Source organism: Rhipicephalus sanguineus, chromosome 1 (genome assembly GCF_013339695.2).
Source record: "Rhipicephalus sanguineus isolate Rsan-2018 chromosome 1, BIME_Rsan_1.4, whole genome shotgun sequence".
Taxonomy (NCBI): Eukaryota; Metazoa; Arthropoda; class Arachnida; order Ixodida; family Ixodidae; genus Rhipicephalus; species Rhipicephalus sanguineus.
In genome coordinates, this window is record NC_051176.1 from 330,360,782 (window position 1) to 330,366,551 (window position 5,770).

The window sequence follows — 5,770 nt, forward strand, 5'->3', positions numbered from 1 at the left end:
TCGGCGCCTGTTAGCAGGTGATGGGCGAAAGGTACGGCTTCAGGCGAGCGACGTGGACGACGTTTGAAGACGTAGAGGGCGCCGTAGGGTCCAGAGGGGCGATGTCATAGGTAACCTCAGTCACCTGGCGTAGCACACGGTAGGGGCCGGAGATTTGGGCAGAAGTTTTTCGGCCAGGCCAACATGCCGAGACGGAGACCACAGGAGAACGAGGTCACCCGGACTGAAGCGAACGTTCCGGTGGCAACTGTCGTATCTATGTTTCTGGCTGAGTTGAGAGTCCGAAAGGCGTCGATGGGCGATCTGACGGGCCTTTCGGCTGTGCTGATAGCGTGGCGAGCATATTCGGTGGAGATGTGGTCAGGGATGGGTACGAGCGTGTCGAACGGCAAGGTCGGTGCTCTTCCATACAAAAGGTAAAAGGGAGAATATCCAGCAGTGTCGTGGCGCGAGCTATTGTAAGCGAAAGTGACAAAGGGTAGAGCAATGTCCCAGTCGCGATGATCAGTCGAGACATACATGGCGAGCATGTCAGTGATCGTTGCGATTCAAACGTTCTGTGAGTCCATTCGTTTGGGGATGATAGGCCGTTGTAAGCTTGTGCTTGGTTGCACAAGAGCGAAGTAGGTCCTCGATTACCTTGGATAAAAAGTAGGCGCCTCGGTCCGTGATGAGTTGACGAGGAGCGCCGTGATGTAAGATGACGTCTTGTATCAAAAAGTCGGCGACGTCTGTAGCGCAGCTGCTCGGGAGAGGTCTCGTAATGGCAAAACGGGTAGAATAATCCGTAGCGACGGCGACCCATCTGTTACCGTTGTGGGAAAGTGGGAAAGGTCCCCAGAAAGGTCGAGGCCGACACGAAAAAAAGGCTCAGCAGGTATGTCTATGGGTTGAAGGAGCCCGGCGGGGTGTACAGCTGGCCTTTTCCGGCGTTGGCACGACTCGCAAGAAGCGACATAACGATGTACGGAACGGTAGAGGCCGGGCCAGAAAAAGCGTCGGCGGACACGGTCGTACGTTCTGGCAACACCAAGGTGGCCGGCCGTTGGTACATCATGTAGCTGCTGAAGTACGGTCGAGCGGAGAGAGTGGGTACTAACACTAGTAGTTCCTGTCCCACTGGGCGCATGTTCCGTCGGTATAAGATACCGTTCTATGATGACGAACATGCGAAGCGAACTGGTCCGTCGAGTCAGTATTCAGGCGGTGATTAGATCTCGTAGGGATGCGTCACGCTGTTGCTCGTCACCGATGTTGCCGAAAGCAGAGAGCGAGGAGATACAGATGGACGTGTCATCCGTTACGTGGTCTGGATCTTCAACGGGGTACCGAGAAAGGCAGTCGGCGTCTTGATGTAGACGGCCGGACTTGTAGACCACTGTGTACGTGAATTCCTGGAGGCGCAGAGCCAACGAGCTAGGCGCCCTGTTGGATCTTTGAGTGCTGAAAGCCAGCATAGAGCGTGGTGGTCTGAAAGGTCGGACCATATAAATAGGGGCGGAATTTACCAACTGCACATACAAGCGCCAGGCACTCGCGCTCAGTAATAGAGTAATTGCGTTCGGCAGGGGAGAGGAGCCGGCTGGCATACGCAAGAACTCTATCATGACCGGATTGACGCTGGGCTAACACAGCGCCAATGCCGTAACCACTAGCGTCTGTGCGGACCCTCGGTTTGAGCAGACGGGTCGAAGGTGGGCGAGGATCGGCGGTGTGGTGAGCAGCGTAATGAGGCGGGAAAAAGCACTGGCTTGGTCAGGACCCCACCAAAATGGCACATCTTTCTTGAGAAGATCAGTGAGGGGGCGGGCAATATCTGCGAAGTTCTGACGAATCGTCGGAAATAGAGCATAGGCCCACAAAACTTCGAACGTCTTTGGCACAAGTTGGTACGGGAAAATCGAGGGACAGCGCGCACTTTGTCGGGGATTCGGGTCGGATGCCAGATGAGTCAACGAGATGCCCGAGAATAGCAACTTGGCGATTGCCAAAGTGGCATTTCGATGAATTAAGTTGTAGCCCAGCCGCACGAAACACTGAAAGAATGGACGAAAGTCGGTCGAGGTGAGACTCAAAGGTGGGGGCAAATACAATGACGTCGTCCAGGTAACACAGGCAGATAGACCATTAAAGCTGCGCAAAAGCGTGTCCATCATCCGCTCGAACGTGGCCGGCGCATTGCACAAGCCGAACGGCATGACTCTGAATTGGTAGAGACCGTCAGGCGTTACAAAGGGCAGTCTTCTCACGGTCGAGGTCGTCTACGGCGATTTGCCAGTAACCAGAGCGTAGGTCTATCGAAAGAAAAATAGGTAGCACCATGAAGGCAGTCCAGGGCATCATCGTACGAGGAAGCGGGTAGACATCCTTTTGGTGATATTGTTAAATGCCCATAATCCACGCAGAAAACGCCAGGTGTTGTCTTTCTTTTTAACTAAGACTACAGGGGAAGCCCACGGACTCGAAGAAGGCTCAATAATGCCTTTTGTGAGCATCTTGACGACCTCTACTGTTGAATAACTTGGGCGCTCTGATTGGTGAAGCTCGGTAAGGACGCCTGTGAATTGGAGCTGCATCACCGGTATCTATGCGGTGCTTGACTTGCGAGGTTTGACCTAGGGCCTACCGTCGAAGTCAAATATGTCAGAGTAGATCATAAGGAGATCAGTGAGGTCTTTAACTTGCGAGGGCAAAAGTTCTGAGGCAATCATCTTGGTGATGTTGTTGTGCAGTGTAGAAGAGGTGACTGCGTCGACTCTATGCGGGTTCGGAGAAGACGACAACGGGCAGTTCAGGTGACACCGATGAGATCTGGCACTCGTGCGACGGTGACAGAGTAGAAAGAGCAATGCCTTGTGGTAGGACTTGAGGGCTGAATCCGAAGTTCAGAAGAGGAAGGCACGTCTTGTTCGCTGTAACAGTTACAACTGTGTACGGAGAGGAGACGCTGGCGGGCCAGTAGAACACTGGGAGAAGGAGAAACCACGTAAATCACCATCCGGTACATGGGATAGGGTTCAACAGCGACGCAAGTTAGTCCTTGTGGTGGCAGACGAATAGCCTCAGCACACGAAAGTTTGGGTCTGAACCACCTCCGACACGTCGGCGGACGCAGGCAAGTCAAGTTGTACACACCGGCCGAGCAGATCAATGGACAGCAGAGTGGTCAGACAAGAAATCGAGTCCGAGGATGACATCATGTGGACAATGAGCGAGAACATGAAACAGAACGGACGTCTGGCGGTCGGAGAAACCTCACACGTGCCGTGCACATTCCGAGTACAGCCGGAGTTCCTCCACTAGCGACACGTACAAATAGGGACTCGGGCGGCGTAAGGACCTTATTTATCGTGCACGGAGATCAGAGCTCATAATAGAAATATGTGCGCCGGTATCAATGAGGGCAGTAACAGGTAGGCCATCCACTTCCACAGCAAGCAGGTTCTGGTCCGTAGTGAGGGTCAGCAGAGGGTTTTCAGGTCGGGGGTCGAATGCAGCGTCACCTCCGGGAGCTGCATTGCTCAGTTTTCCGAGTATGGGCGTCCAGTAGGGCGGGGCGACGAATGGCGACGGGGCTGAGGTGACCGGGAGCGATGATCGCTTGGGGACGGCAAACGGCTGGAGCGTCGGACCGATGTCGCAGGAGCCTCAGCGTATGGTCCACCGTCACGAGCGGGAAACGGACAGGGGCCCGGTGGTTGTCCGTCACGTCGATCGCCAGAAAAACGAGCGAGATGGAAAGGTGCGAGAACGACAGTAGCGAGAAATATGTCCTACACCGTGGACAACGAAGCAGATCGGCTTGTCGTCTTGCGTTTCCACTGGGCAGGATCACGATAGCGGCGAAAACATTTCCGGTGCACGAGGAGGCGGTTATGGAACTGACACGATGGTTCCGTCAAACGAAACACCGGCTGCAGTCCGACATTCGCAAGCTCTTCCCTCACAACCTGCTGGATCAACAGAGATCGTTGGTCGAGGATCATCAGATGGCCGCGTCAGTGAAAGACGGTGGCGACGCCGCATCGATTTCTCGGCGCACGATGCGAACTACGCTCTCGTTGGTAGGCGGTTGACCGCATGGCGGCTGAAGGTCCTCGCAAGATGATGTAGCGGCCGTGTTCGGAAGTCGCACGAAATGCTGGGCAATGCGGCGACTCTTCAGTTCTTCGAACCGGCGGCACTCTTTGATGATGTCGTCCACGGTGGAGCAGTCTTTAGACACTAGTAAATTGAAAGCATCATCCGCAATTCCCTTGAGCAAGTGGCTTACTTTGTCACCCTCTGACATGTTGGTGTCGACACGTCGGCAAAGGGCCAGGACGTCAAGGATGTAGGAGACATACGATTCGGTCGAAGATTGTGCCCGACAGGAGAGTTCTTTAGAAGCGGCCCGCTGGCGTCCGACGGCTCTACCAAATAGGTCACGAAGCTTCTGTTTACAGGCATCCCAACTGGTTATGTCAGCTTCATGAGCCTGAAACCACGTACCTGCTGTTCCGCAGAGATAGAAGTCAACGTTGGCAAGCATCATTGTAGGGTCCCACCGGTAGACCGCTGCAAACCGCTCATACTTCGCGATCCAGTCATCGACGTCAACGTGGTCGGTGCCGCAGAAGTTACCGGGATCGCGGGGTTGAGTCAATACGACCGGCTGTACGGCTGTACCGGAGGCGCGGTCGAAGCGGCAGCAGCAGAGTTGCTTTCTGTTGACATATTGCGGCTGTCCAGGATACGTCCGCTGCGGAGTTCCGTCTTGCGTAGTACCCAGCACCACCAAAATGTTGCGAATATATTTATAACTTATTTACAGTGTAGGATGGTCCAGCAGTCAAGATGGCGGTTGTTACTTCCAGCACACCGACACGTCAGTCGTCTGCCTCTTCTTCGCCACCTCCATAGTCATAGCTTCAACCCCGCTACAATATATAAGGCGTCTGTGTAGCTCTCTCGAATGCGTTTGTGGCGCAATGGGTTAAACGCTCGGCGATCTATCGTCGCGGACCGAGAGGTCCTGGGTTCGATTCCCACATTTTCTACGTTTGTGGAACTTTTGATTCTGGTTTTTTTCTTTGTACATGTTCGGGTACATTTAAGAACGTCATATCCGTGACGGAAATACGTCAGTGAAGTTCTTGGTGGACCCGCATAAAACACTTCGTGTTAACAAATGTGCAGGAGTGCAATGTGCACTGTCGATACCTGTTACGAAAAGAAAAAAACTGCCGATATCGGCGCTACACTGTATCCTCCCTTGTATGCGGCGCCCCATGCCTGAAGCAGCGAGGTCAGTCTCCAGCAGCTCCTGTATAGCAGATTCTTTTTTCCTTCAGCCATTCCGCCAACAACACCGATTTCACCAAAACCAAATCGCAGTCCTCGACATACTCTACCAAGCTCGGCGAGCTCCGCTTCTGCGGCTTCCATGGTTGAATACTCTCAAACCGTCTGCTGCCAGCGGGCGCAGGTGAGCGTAGAGTCTGCGGTCGAGAGTCCTCGGCTGTTCTCCTCCTGCCCCGTCCGTCATGTTCGGTTAGGTAGGGGGAGGTCGGTGGTGGTCGGTGGGGGTGGGTTGGTTGGTTTTGGGTTGGTTTGGGTTGGGTTGGGTTGGGTTAGGTTAGGTAGGTTAGGTTAGGTTAGGTTAGGTTAGTTAGGTTAGGTTAGTTAGGTTGGGTTGGTTAGGTTAGGTTGTTAGGTTAGGTTAGGTTAGGTTTGGTTGGGTTAGGTTAGGTTAGGTTAGTTAGGTTAGGTTAGGTTAGGTTAGGTTAGG